General features: G+C 43.6%; 1 non-coding gene across 1 annotated transcript; it reads left to right on the top strand.

The window, feature by feature from the left end:
- The first annotated feature begins 1,942 nt into the window (after window positions 1-1,942).
- trnap-ugg (transfer RNA proline (anticodon UGG)) lies at window positions 1,943-2,014 on the top strand. The gene has a single exon. It is a non-coding gene; the product is annotated as a tRNA-Pro (tRNA).
- The last annotated feature ends 13,088 nt before the right edge of the window (window positions 2,015-15,102 follow it).

Raw genomic sequence — 15,102 nt, forward strand, 5'->3', positions numbered from 1 at the left:
GTTTCCCATCAATGGAGCCAAGACAGTTGGGGAAATTCCACCTCTCCAGGAACTTGGCAGCGATGGCCCTCCAGTCTTCCTCCTTGGGGACAGGCATGTATTCACCAACCAGACAGTCCCAAATGGCTTGTGCCACAGAGGGGACAATGCCTGCCACCGTGGACCATCCAACTTGGAAGCTGAATCCGGTGGTCCTGTAGGAGTCCCCTGTCGCCAAGAATCTTAAATATAATTCAAAATAATGATCAATATTGTGTGTAACTTGAATTCCACCCACATATTCTATCTACTCATATATCTACCTCATTACAGTTTATTATGCTCTACTAATTATATTGTAATACTCATCAACCATCATTAACAATGCCTTGAAACAGTACAACTCAGTCTATGACTATATCAATAAACTGTAGCCCAGGCCAACTCTACTCTTAGAAAGAATGGTACTATCCACTTAAAAGGGTTCTCCGGCTTTCCCCATAGGAGATCCATTTTTGGTTCCAAGTAGAACCCTATTGGGTTCCATGTATAACATTTTCCCCAAAGGGTTATACCTGGAACCAAAAATTGTTATCCTATGGGGAAAGCAGAAGGACACTTTGGGAACCTTTTTCTCTAAGAGTGTGTGAGTCCAATAAGAATGTAATGAATGACTGTAACTTTCTTGAACAACAATGGGTCCTGGAGAAGACTAGCCTACCTTCATCAGAGCAGAAGGCACCCCAATTTTCTTTTCATTTGGTAACATTGCATAATTTAAAAAGGATTATAAACCAACTTTGGGAAAATGTATAGTCCTAATGAACATTATGTAAAAGTACATCTGATGTCAAATAGGGACTATTAACTAGAGAGCCCTTTAGCTAGCTAGGTTCCACATAAAAACAATGTATCAAATATCAATCAATTATGGTATCAAAGGCTTTAAAAATGTACTAGAATGTAGCTTACCGGAGACAAATCGCCAGGCGTTCAACTGGGCTGATGGACTCATCCGGGTGTATCCATCCGTTGGTATCCATCCGGGTGATCCTGTCTCCAACCATCTGGAGCAGGTGATCGAACTGGCTTCGGTCCAGAAGAAAGTAACTTCGGAATTCCTCTCCAAACAGTCGAAGCTCTTGAATGAGACGGTGGAACTCCCCTGCCTGCTTTCGGGACTTTAACCATCTCTGGACCCACACAGACCTGCGCTTTCGGCGGGGCTGGTCCCGGCCCAACAGCGCGATCAAGACCACCTTCCTCAACGTTGGTCTCATTCTTGAAAGAGCCGACTCTGCTATCTTGACTATTTATTATGCGTTTCTCTCCAAAGCTGCATTTTGGAGGGAAATTATATTATAGGCTCTCACAATTCATTTGTGGATGTCATCGGATAAATAATATACTCGGCAAATAAATGAATAAAACATTTTAAGAAATTCTCCAGTCAAACTGTTTTTATTATGTAATCCCACATTTTTTTACTGGATATGTGTGCAACAAAAATTCAACATTCACATTTTGCTACTTTTTGTCAAGTCTACGCATACAATTTGATGCATACGTTCGATTTACACAGAACGTGCTGCAAGACAAACGCAGCGTTCCATTGGAAATGAATGTACTTCTGGTGTATCGAAACGCAATGGCACAGTCGGTGTGTTCGAAGCGTATCAACATCAGCGCTCGTGAAACTTCGGAGGTAGAATTTGTGCACCAAACATTTTCTACAAGATATTAATGCAAGTTGGGTGAAATTGAGGTATGTAAAGCCAGGGTTGGCTTCATAATAAAAAAAGGAAAGTCTGTATTTTCCAAGCTATTAATTTGCCGCCAACATCCGGATAATGTTTAGACAACAACGATGGTTACAAATTCATCCCAGACAAAAAATGTCATGTTCTTGGTGTCTTCACGTTTGGTCTGTAGTAATATATCGATATCAGCGCTTGTTAAAAGTGGCTCGTTGGTCTAGGGGTATGATTCTCGCTTTGGGTGCGAGAGGTCCCGGGTTCAAATCCCGGACGAGCCCAGCTTTTGCCACCATAGTCCTCACATTTTACTCAACATCTTCCGTATGTTGTAGCAAGACAATTATCATAAACTGTTTTTCCCTCGAACATTCGCATCGTCTATCCATGAATGCATCTTGATCTGGAAAGTGTTTTTATAGGTTGCTTTACTAATTATGTTGCCAGCCGTGACCTCTAAGACTGAAAGTAGGCCAAATCACACTTGAAAATGTCTTGTCTCAGAAATAACACAGGGATGGATCTAACCTCACGTTTACCTATTTCCAAATGTTGATTTAAATAAATGTACAGGTTACTTGCTGTATTGTAGCCCAATGAATGACTGTTGTTATACTGATCTCTTCTGGCCTTCTTCAGTACTGCAATCGTGTGCAGTTAAACAAATACACTGTAGTCCTAATCTGCCCTACCAAGCAAAAAGGCAGTAACTGCTCATTTGGTCGAAAATGAGTTCATGTCATTTTTGCAACCGTAAATACATGCTTAAACATGTGGACAAATATCCTGCCTCTATTGTATTGTGTTTTGGAGAAAATGGGGGTCATGTTAGCAGTAACTGCATAAAGTTACTGTGAAACCAAGGTAAATAAAAAGCCATTTTTCTCAGTTCCATGCTATGAGCAGTTACTCCCTTTCTGCTTGGTAAATGCCTGCTGCTGGTCCTTTACACCTTACATCAATCAATCAATCAATAAAATGTATTTATAAAGCCCATTTTAGTGCTTTACAGAAACCCAGCCTAAAGCACCAAACAGCAAGCAATGCAGATGTAGAAGCACATGTCATGTTATTGTCAGCACTAACCTCAGTGTGTGCATTGATTTTTCTTGGTGTGCTTCTCCAACTTGCTCTAAATCTAGATGCTTCTCCAATCATGGTATTGGGGTTTGTTTTCAGATTGGCTTTCTGTCATGTCTTAGTGCTTTTATCATGTCTCCTGTCTTGGTCATCATTGCTCAGTGTTTACTATGGAATCAGGGGGAAATGCAAGAAATATGCTTCAGAGAAACACAACAACGAGGCACATTCATAAGGAACATTTTGATCAAGAGGAGGATTACCAAGATTTTCCAGTCCCTTATCTTTTGCCTGTGTTGTGTACTGCTGAGCTCTACCCAGCCCACCTCAGAAACGGGCACAATGGCTCTGTCAAAAGGGAAATAAACAATAAAAATGAACAGTAAACATTACACTCACAGAAGTTACAAAAGAATAAAGACATTACAAATGTCATATTATGTCTATATACAGTGTTATAACTATGTACAAATGGTTAAAGTACAAAAGGGGAAATAAATAAGCATTTCTATGGGTTGTATTTACAATGGTGTTTGTTCTTCACTGGTTGACCTTTCCTTGTGGCAACAGGTCACAAATCTTGCTGCTGTGATGGCAAACTGTGGTATTTCACCCAGTATATATGGGAGTTTATCAAAATCGGGATTGTTTTCAAATTCTTTGTGGATCTGTGTAATCTGAGGGAAATATGTGTCTCTAATATGGTCATACATTGGGCAGGAGGTTAGGAAGTGCAGCTCAGTTTCCACCTCATTTTGTGGGCAGTGGGTCTTCTCTTGAGAGCCAAATCTGGCTATGGCTGCCTTTCTCAACAGCAAGGCTATGCTCACTGACTCTGTACATAGTCAAAGCTTTCCTTAAGTTTGGGTCAGTCACAGTGGTCAGGTGTTCTGCCACTGTGTGCTCTCTGTTTAGGGCCAAATAGCATTCTAGTTTTCTCTGTTTTTTTGTTCATTCTTTCCAATGTGTCAAGTAATTATCTTTTTGTTTTCTCATGATTTGGTTGGGTCTAATTGTTTTGCTGTCCAGGGGCTCTGTGGGGTGTATTTGTGTTTGTGAACAGAGCCCCAGGACCAGCTTGCTTAGGGGACTCTTCTCCAGGTTCATCTCTCTGTAGGTGATGGCTTTGTTATGGAAGGTTTGGGAATCGCTTCCTTTTAGGTGGTTGTAGAATTGAACGGCTCTTTTCTGGATTTTGATCATTAGCGGGTATCGGCCTAATTCTTCTCTGCATGCATTATTTGTTGTTCTACGTTGTACACGGAGGATATTTTTGCAGAATTCTGCATGCAGAGTCTCAATTTAGTGTTTGTCCCATTTTGTGAATTCTTGGTTGGTGAGCGGACCCCAGACTTCACAACCATAAAGGGCAATGGGTTCTTTAACTGATTCAAGTATTTTTAACCAGATCCTAATTGGTATGTCGAATTTTATGTTCCTTTTGATGGCATAGAATGCCCTTCTTGCCTTGTCTCTCAGATCGCTCACAGCTTTGTGGAAATTACCTGTGGCGCTGATGTTTAGGCCAAGGTATGTATAGTTTTTTGTGTGCTTTAGGGCAACGGTGTCTAGATTGAATTTGTATTTGTCGTCCTGGCGACTGGACCTTTTTTGGAACACCGTTATTTTGGTCTTATTGAGATTTACTGTCAGGGCCCAGGTCTGGCAGAATCTGTGCAGAAGATCTAGGTGCTGCTGTAGGCCCTTCTTGGTTGGTCTCTCTCTCTCTCACTCACTCACTCACTCACTCACTCACTCACTCAGTCACTCACTCACTCACTCAGTCACTCACACACACACACACACACACACACAAACACTAAGGACATCTGGTCATGTGGGTGGTGGTCAATCCTCTATGGGGTTTAGGAAGGGGGTATATGGAGGCAGGAATAGTACTGGGATGTGCAGCAAACCAGTCTGTGATTGCAGCAGAGTGGTGGAATGCCACATTATCGCACCAGGGACACCTGAGCAGAACATGAACCTTTTTGTACACAAAATGCATTCAATGACCACATTCTTTGAAATCCATGAACTCTTTTCCCGTTCATACTCCACCACCTGCAAAACGATATATTTGCATAATATATCATGTCAGTAGGAATGAGAAAAGAGTTAATGGATTTCTAAGAATGTGGTCATTCAATGCCTTTTGTGTGAAAGCAATGAAAAATGATTCACTGTTTGCTCCACATACACTTCTGTTTCACTGACTGTGTGAAGAGTTTGGACTATGTGACTTCACTTTTGACCAATGCATGAAACTGAAACATTTGAAAAAAACTGTATTGCAACAAAAGAGGGCAAATCACTGTGTATGTAAAACATTTGTCTCTTTTCTTTATCCCTTGGTAGGTCCCTGTTTCAAATGCAGTAGTTCATAAATGATGGAATTGGTGAAGGATGACCTATCACAAAACTGATAGCCATTCATGAAAAAGATCAATATCATCTTCACAACCTACTTTGTTTCAAAAATATGAGGAGTTCAATTCAATTGAGGTGGATATAAAACCAACTATGTATGGGTCAGTATAACGTTGATATCAGTTGTGCTAGTTTGAAAGTCATGAATCATGGTCAAGAGTTGTGACGCTTTCGTTCGCTCAGATGTCAAGTGCTCCTACCGAACGCTCACCAAGGAGGATACAAAATGAACTGGACTGAATTTGAAGCTAATCCAACTGGGGAGCACTCTCACGCCCCTAACCACTCTGCCATTTAAAAGGAAAGCATTGCCCCGCTTAGCCGACACCTTTCACTTTCAAGCAGCACTTCATTTACTGCAAGACATTTTAAATCTCTAGCCCGCATTTGTATTTGTGCCCTGGTCCTATAAGAGCTCTTTGTCACTTCCCACGAGTCTGGTTGCGACAAAAAAACTCACGCTCATTCTTATGTTTAATAAATGTATCGTATAGTGTGTGTGTGCGTGCGAGCGTGTGTGTGTGTGAAGCAGGCTTACAATGATGGCAAAAAACAACATTTGAGAGTGCGCTGTTAAAAAGGGAATTCCCCAGTGAATTTTTTTTCTTTGATAGCCAAGTCAGTTATGACAATCTATCTGGGAACAGTGGGTTAACTGCCTTGCTCAAGGGCAGAACGACAGCGTATAACTTCGTCCGCTCTGAGCCACGAACCAGCAACCTGTGAGTTACCGAAGCGAGGCTCGAACCACTAGGCTACCTGCCGCCCCGATACAAATCGTCGTATATACTCATTAAGCAGTTCATATACAGTATGTTAGCATGGGTATTTGAACACTGCTCAGGTGTCTTCAAGTATCTCATCTTCTGTAGCCAGCGTTACAAGCTGGCTAACGAGGAAATGAATCAACAACTCCAGTGCTCGTGAAACTTCGGCGGTAGAATTTTGTTTGAATGTTAATAAATGACAAGTAACCAGTCTTGTTCAGTACATTACAAAACATCCGGGTATTTCAAGCACACAGGTAAAAACACTGGAGTTGCAGTAATTAACATTTACCAACAGATGGCATCAATGTGCCATCTTACACCAATAACAAATTTGTGCAGCAAACATTTTTTTGTTGACAAGATGTTAAGGCAAGTTGGGTGAAATTGAGGTATGTAAAGCCAGGGTTTTGTCCATAATAAAAAAGGAAAGTCTGTATTTTCCAAGTGATTAGTTTGCCGCTAACATCCGGATAAATCTTTTGACAAAATCGATGGCTACAAATTCATTCCATACAAAAAGTTTAATTTTCTGGCCGTCTTGACGTTTGATATGTAGTAAAATATCGACATATGCAGACTTTCTAAGTGGCTCATTGGTTTAGGGCTACGATTGTCATTTTGGGTGCGAGAGGTCCCAGTTTCAAATCTTTTGCCACCGTGGTCCTCACATTTTCGGTATGTTTGTAGCAAGGCCAATTATCCTAAACTTTTCTTCCCTCGAACATTCACCTCGTCTGTCCATAAATTCATCTTGATCTGGAATGTGTTTTTATAGGTTGCCAGCTCTGACATCTAAGACTGAAAGTAGGCCTAATGACGCTTGAGAATAAATGTCTAGTCTCAGAAATAACACAGGGATGGATCTAACCTCACATTTACCTATTTCCAAATGTTGATGAAATAAATGTACAGGTTACTTGCTGTATTGTAGCCCAATGAATGACTGTTGTTATGCTGATCTCTTCTGGCCTTCTTCAGTACTGCAATCGTGTGCAGTTAAACAAATACACTCTAGTCCTAATCTGCCCTACCAAGCAAAAAGGCAGTAACTGCTCATTTGATCGAAAATGAGTTAATGTCATTTTTGCAACTGTAAATACATGCTTAAACATGTGGACAGAAAATGGGGGTCATGTTAGCAGTAACTGCATAAAGTTACTGTGAAACCAAGGTAAATAAAAAGCCATTTTTCTCAGTTCCACGCTAAGATCAGTTACTCCCTTTCTGCTTGGTAAATGCCTGCTGCTGGTCCTTTACACCTTACATCAATCAATCAATCAAATGTATTTATAAAGCCCATTTTACATCAGCCGATGTCACAAAGTGCTTTACAGAATCCCAGCCTAAAGCACCAAACAGCAAGCAATGCAGATGTAGAAGCACATGTCATGTTATTGTCAGCACTAACCTCAGTGTGTGCATTGATTTTTCTTGGTGTGCTTCTCCAACTTGCTCTAAAGAGGATCATTACAGTGACGGAAAAAAGTATTTGATTCCCTGCTGATTTTGTACGTTTGCCCACTGACAAAATATGATCAGTCTATAATTTTAATGGTAGGTTTATTTGAACAGTGAGAGACAGAATAACACCAAAAAAATCCTGAAAAACGCATGTCAAAAATGTTATAAATTGATTTGCATTTTAATGAGGGAAAGAAGTATTTCACCCCCTCTCAATCAGAAAGATTTCTGGCTCCCAGGTGTCTTTTATACAGGTAATGAGCTGAGATTAGGAGCACACTCTTAAAGGGAGTGCTCCTAATCTCAGTTTATTACCTGTATAAAAGACACCTGTCCACAGAAGCAATCAATCAATCAGATTCCAAACTCTCCACCATGGCCAAGAACAAAGAGCTCCCCAAGGATGTCAGGGACAAGATTGTAGACCTACACAAGGCTGGAATGGGCTACAAGACCATCGCCAAGCAGCTTGGTGAGAAGGTGACAGTTGGTGCGATTATTCGCAAATGGAAGAAACACAAAATAACTGTCAATCTCTCTCGGCCTGGGGCTCCATGCAAGATCTCACCTCGTGGAGTTGCAATGATCATGAGAACGGTGAGGAATCAGCCCAGAACTACACGGGAGGATCTTGTCAATGACCTCAAGGCAGCTGGGACCATAGTCACCAAGAAAACAATTGGTAACACACTACACCGTGAAGGACTGAAATCCTGCAGCGCCCGCAAGGTCCCCCTGCTCAAGAAAGCACATATAAATTCCCGTCTGAAGTTTGCCAATGAACATCTGAATGATTCAGAGGACAACTGGGTGATAATGTTGTGGTCAGATGAGACCAAAATGGAGCTCTTTGGCATCAACTCAACTCGCCATGTTTAGAGGAGGAGGAACGCTGCCTATGACCCCAAGAACACCATCTCCACCGTCAAACATGGAGGTGGAAACATTATGCTTTGGGGGGGGGTTTCTGCTAAGGGGACAGGACAACTTCACCGCATCAAAGGGACGATGGACGGGGCCATGTTCCGTCAAATCTTGGGTGAAAACCTCCTTCCCTCAGCCAGGGCATTGAAAATGGGTCGTGGATGGGTATTCCAGCATGACAATGACCCAAAACACACGGCCAAGGCAACAAAGGAGTGGCTCAAGAAGAAGCACATTAAGGTCCTGGAGTGGCCTAGCCAGTCTCCAGACCTTAATCCCATAGAAAATCTGTGGAGGGAGCTGAAGGTTCGAGTTGCCAAACGTCAGCCTCAAAACCTTAATGACTTGGAGAAGATCTGCAAAGAGGAGTGGGACAAAATCCCTCCTGAGATGTGTGCAAACCTGGTGGCCAACTACAAGAAACGTCTGACCTCTGTGATTGCCAACAAGGGTTTTGCCACCAAGTACTAAGTCATGTTTTGCAGAGGTGTCAAATACTTATTTCCCTCATTAAAATGCAAATCAATTTATAACATTTTTGACATGCGTTTTTCTGGATTTTTTTGTTGTTATTCTGTCTCTCACTGTTCAAATAAACCTACCATTAAAATTATAGACTGATCATTTCTTTGTAAGTGGGCAAACGTACAAAATCAGCAGGGGATCAAATACTTTTTTCCCTCACTGTACCAAGATTTTCCAGTCCCTTATCTTTTGCCTGTGTTGTGTACTGCTGAGCTCTACCCAGCCCACCTCAGAAACGGGCACAATGGCTCTGTCAAAAGGGAAATAAACAATAAAAATGAACAGTAAACATTACACTCACAGAAGTTACAAAAGAATAATGCAATTCGGAAACGAAAACGAGATAGGCCTACAACAACAGATACACAGCCACATGACAGCAACAGGACATCAGCTAAATCCAACAACAATGACCCAACACCTGATCAACAAGATCTAGGATGGGTCTTGTCAATGATTAGGAAGTACTTACCATATTTATGGAATGTCTTAGAATTTTTTAGATCTTGTTTAGCAGGCCAGTCCCCAGAAAGGTTAGGCCTACTGCCAAGGCATGCTATGAGCTATTAGCAGCAAGAATACCGCCCACTAGATTCTAAAAGACAATAAGGCAGATTATGTCACTAAGGGCTCGATTCAATCCGTATCGCCAATTTGAGCCGACATACAGCATTTACCGTGAACGGATTTACTATTGTTGGACTATCGATCTACGTTGGTCTCCCGCTGTTTTCCGTGGCCTTTCTCTGCTGGAGATCTGTTGGCGGATTGGATTGTCTGACTGACCACAACTTTTTTGCATATGGTATTTCATTTGTTTTAGTGTGATTTATACCGTGTTGGTTTATGTGTTCAGTTGTAGTTGAAGACTACTGAGAAATCCGATACTCTTTATTGTTTGTGTTGCCGGAGTTTATTGCAATCTGATTGTGGAATGAGACAGGTTTTACGCATCACATTATGTAAGGATAATTTTGTGACTGAGGTGACTTGGGTTCACTGCACTGATTTACCAGGCAGGATTTTTTTTTTTTTAGGTATGGGACACTTACCAGTGAACCAAGGATGTTATTATTTTGTGGCTTTTATATTGATTGTGTGATTATTGTGATAATTACAACAAACGCAAAAGAACAGTGGTTTTGAAGTTATTTCCAATGTTTTAAAGGTTTATGAAAAGTGTATTTCCATACTGACTTTTACACGAGTCCTTTGTATTGGTTTTGATTTGACGGACCAGACGGGACTCATTCCCTCACAAACAAAAAGGAGAAATCAATATTTTCTCTGGTAGGCACAACCTACCTGGCACCCCTAACAAACAATAACCTCAAGTCAAAACCGTTACAACATCCTAGTCGGAACTATGGTGTAGGGTTAGTTGGTGGTGCAATTTTTTTCCTGTCCCCTACTTTTTTATTTTTGTATCGCAAAATGTAAAGTGATTGACCACACACTACTGCACAGTAGGTGGCGGCATGCACAAACAAAATCGCCATGGCACCAAAGAAGAAGACCACTTCCTTCACAACCGCTCTGCCAGAAATAGAACAATGAGCCAGATATTTCACCGGATGTATAAATGTGAAGCATCCGGTTGGCGTTTCCACTCATTACCAAATATGGTGATGAGAGGAAGCCCAGTGGCTGGCAGTGGGAGAAGATGGAGCGAGATGGATTTTGGCCGACATTCTGCACATTTTCACATCAACGAAACATTTGATCTCCATACCGTTTTCTTTTTCCAAAACTAGTATCTGTAACACACGGAGTGGACTGCGTTTGTAGACTTCACCCTTTGCTAAAGTTTCAAAAAATGGCATTGTTTCGAAGGAGTGCAAAGGCAAATTGAGATACTGCACACGCCCACTTCACATAGTAGGCGTTCCCTAACGGAAATATGCAAATAAATGCTAGAACGTGCCAATAGGATCTCACTAGCTCATGCTGGGCTCTGCCCACCTCTTTGCTTGTTCTGCCCACTACAATTAATTTGCTCCCATTGGAAACGACAGGCTCTGGTGGAGCTGTAGCGTGCACCTGACAGGAGGAAGTTGAGAAGGCGAAAGCAGAAAGCTTCTCGAGTACAGTTAGTGAGAAAGATGATTGGACAACAGTGAAAAAACCCAGAAAAACAGCTATATTCGTTGTGGAAAATGAGTCTGATGAATCGTTGCTGGATGGAGTATGTTTTTTGGATAAGGATGTTCATTTGGGAAACCATTTTAAAGTGACAAGGATGGTGGAGAAGGCGTTGGGAAAAGTGGATGCAGTCAAAGTAACCAGGAGTGGTATGGTGTTTTATCATGTGTATCTAAAGAGCAAAAGGAGTGTGCATTGTGGCGCGAAGTTATCGACCCATGAAGTGGAGCAGGGCACCGGTAAAAGGTGATACCTCTGGCATCCCGTTAGAGACTGATAATCAATATCTTAGGCAAAACATTCCAGGGGTAGTTAATGCGTGTTGCTTGACCCCTATGGAGAATGGAAAAAAGGAGCAAAGTTTCTGTATTATTGATGTTTAATGAAGATTATCTACCACCGTATGTAAAGTTGGGATATATAAGATATGCCGTAAGAGCATTCCGTGCAAAACCCGATGCGATGCGTGAAAAGTGTAAAAAGTTTTTCCAGACAAAAGGAATATGTTTTTCAAGAGTCTGTGAATGTAAAATGTTGCAACTGTGGTGGGGATCATATTCCCTGAGTGCCCTGTCAGGGTGAAAAAGATTGAGGTGTCAAGGATCATGGATGTACAGCAAATTTCCTATATGGAGGCAGTGAAGAGAGTTGAAGGGGAAAGAGGCCACAGTTCTGAAGAAGATATGGCGGTGGATGCATGCAACCAGTTGCAAATGTGGAAGGACCACCAGAGGGCAGGCTGGACTCACGGATAGTAGCCCAACTAGGCATGTGAGTCAAGGGGACCTGAGGCAATTAAGCACAGCTGATGGTACTAATGACCTATTATCTTTTCCCTACAAGAGAGAGGAGGGAACCAGCAAGAAGGAGGAAAAACCTATCTCTGGAAGAAGGCTACCAAGAGAGAGATGCTAATCACGAAGAACCATTAAGACGGTGACAAACCCGTGACTTTTGTTGTAGTTTAAAGATAATCGTGTTGTGTTCCTGTTTCATCTGGAGAAGAAGATGTATGTTTTTCCTTGGGAGATTTTTATTGATTATGTTGGAGTGTTTGTATTGACCAAAATCCCTAAATAGAGAACTGTGTTCAATCAAGAAACCAACTCCTGACTCGTTTATTCCACCTTTCCGCTTTAGAGTGACGCCAAATTACTTGGTCCGCTCACATTGGTGGGGAATGCGGAAATTAGGTGGACGAGTGACACAAGGATAAGTGAGTAAATTCTTCCAGTAGACACAGAGGAACCATTCAAGAACGATGGACAACGTCCTACTACAACAGTTGATCACGGCACAGCAGACAACCATAGAACTCCTGCAACAACAGCTGAGCCGGCGGGAAGAACCTAGAGTTAAGCCAAGAGCGGCTGCTCACGCCATCTTACCTCGTCTCTCTAAGGAGGATGATATCGAGGCCTTCCACCTTGGAAGAGTGGCCACCCACAGAATGGGCGAGCGCATTAGCCCCTCTTTTGACCGGGGTGGCCCAGGAAGCCTATTTTGACCTGGATTCCCGCGAAGCTGCGGACTATGGGCGACTAAAAACCGAGATCCTGTCCCGGTACCAGCTGACTGCCAGAGATAGAGCCGTAAAGTTCCATCAATGGACCTATACGGCTGACCAACCTGTCCGTGCCCAGATCTTCGCACTAATACGACTGACGAAACAGTGGCTGGAACCCAGAAAGGGGGTAGGATATGTAATCGAGACCCTTGTAGTGGACAAGATATTGAGGGAATTACCCAGTGACTTAAAAAGGGTTGTGGGGCAAGCCAACCCGTTGTCAGCCGACGACATAGCCCAGGCGGTGGAAACATACCGATCTACAGGGGAGTTGTTAAAAGGTGACAAGGAGGAATGGAAGGATTCTACAAATCCCGTACCACGACTCACCCCGGCGCGTCCGCCACCGAAACGTCCAAAACCCATCCGGAGGTGGGAGAAGTCATCCCCCACCCAGCAGGGTCGGTGTTATAAATGTCAGTCTCCAGACCATTATGCCCCACAATGTCCTAGCAAGGACGAGTCCATGGTCACAGAGTCATCGCTGCCCATCCCCACGCATCCCGGTTCGAGAGGGCAGGATCAACACTGTTGGTTAGCAGAAATAGCCCCAGAGATTCCGGTTCGAGTAAAAGGACAAGACGTGGTAGCCATTCTCGACTCGGAAAGTATGGTTACGTTAGTAGAGGAGCGGATGGTGACCTCCACAACACTGCTACAAGACAAAGTAGCCGTGTCCTGTATCCATGGAGACACCCACTATTACCCCACTGTGAATCTGTCTATTCTCACTCCAAAAGGAAGGTGTACAGTCAGGGCAGGGAAAGTACCCCAGCTGAAGGTGCCATTATTGATCGGGAGAGACTGTCCCCTATATAAAGCTTCGGCAGATGATGTTATGAACGGGGACAGGAAGGAAGAAAAAAACAAAATCCAAGCCCGAGGTAGTAGTCCTACAAGGAGACGTAGCCTCGACCTCGTCCTCTGGAGCAGAGGAAGAAATAGCGACCCAACATTTACGACAGATATTCCAGGAAACCACCGATGAAGACACCTGCAAAGGGTTATACACAACGCAGGAAGGAAGGCGCAACCAGGCGCTATGGGATATATTTGAAGCCCCATCCGAGGAGGGAACCTGGAAGGGATTCTCCTCGGTCACCCCTGGCGGGTATGGGGAACAACCTCCACACCCCTCTACCGAGGTCGACCTGCCCCAGGAATTAAAGGGACAGTTCGGCACCTCGCAGCATAGAGACCCAGACCTAAGGGAGGCCATGAGGAAGGTGAAGGTGATCGACGGGAGGAACATCGACGGATCAGGTAAGCCCACTCTTCCTTACTATGCAATCAGGCGGGGTCTCTTTTATATTGGGTCGTGCAATGAAGGGGGAAAAACCAGGAATTACTAATGGTGCCTAGACCATACAGGGATACAGTCCTACAGTTAGCCCATTCCCACGTCCTAGGAGGACACCTGGCACGGAACAAAACTATCGACAGGATCATGCAGAGATTCTATTGGCCCCCTGTCACCCGGGGATGTGGCCAGGTATTGCAGGACGTGTGATCAATGTCAGCGTACAGCCCCACGGCCACACCTACGTAACCCTTTGATTCCTCTCCCCATTAGAGACCCCCTTTGAACGCATAGCTATGGACCTCGTGGGACCCCTCCCAAAATCCACCAGAGAACACGAGTACATCCTAGTGGTCGTAGATTACGCTACCAAGTTCCCAGAGGCCATACCCCTGCGTAACATGGCGTCAAAGGGAATTGCCAAGGAATTGTTCCTGATGTTCTCTTGGGTGGGCCTTCCCAAGACGATCCTAACTGATCAGGGAACCCTGTTCATGTTCCGGTTGATGAAGGACTTGTGTCGGTTATATCAGGTTCAACAGATACGTACAAGCATATTCCACCCTCAAACGGACGGGTTGTGCGAACGCTTGAACAAAACGATTAAAAGCATGTTGAGAAGAGTGGTGTCCAGAGACAGGGAAAAACTGGGACATGCTTCTCCCACACTTAATGTTTGCGCTGCAAGAAGTACCCCAGGCGTCCACTGGATTCTCCCCATTTTAATTGCTCTATGGCAGACCCTGTCGAGGGATCCTCGACTTAGCCAAGGAGATCTGGGAGACCCAACCATGCCCCTTTAGGTCCACAATAGAACATGTTACCCTGATGAGAGACCGCCTGTCGGCAGTGTGGCCCATAGTAAAGGAGCATATGGAGAAGGCGCAAAGGACCCAAGGCCGGGCCTACGATAAGTCCGCGACACCCCGTGAGTTCACCATGGGAGAGAAAGTGATGGTGCTCGTGCCCACGGCTGAACACCGTTTGCTGGCGCAGTGGAGGGGGCCCTACGATTATGCGACTATCTGAGGACAGCGCCCCGCATACAAAAGCATGAAAAACATTTTTCAACCAGGCAGGTGCGCCACAAAAGTCAGAAATAGCGATATAATAAATGCCTTACCTTTGAAGATCTTCTTCTGTTGGCACTCCAAAAGGTCCCAGCTACAT

Source organism: Salmo trutta, chromosome 21, assembly GCF_901001165.1.
Source record: "Salmo trutta chromosome 21, fSalTru1.1, whole genome shotgun sequence".
In the NCBI taxonomy this organism is placed as follows: domain Eukaryota; kingdom Metazoa; phylum Chordata; class Actinopteri; order Salmoniformes; family Salmonidae; genus Salmo; species Salmo trutta.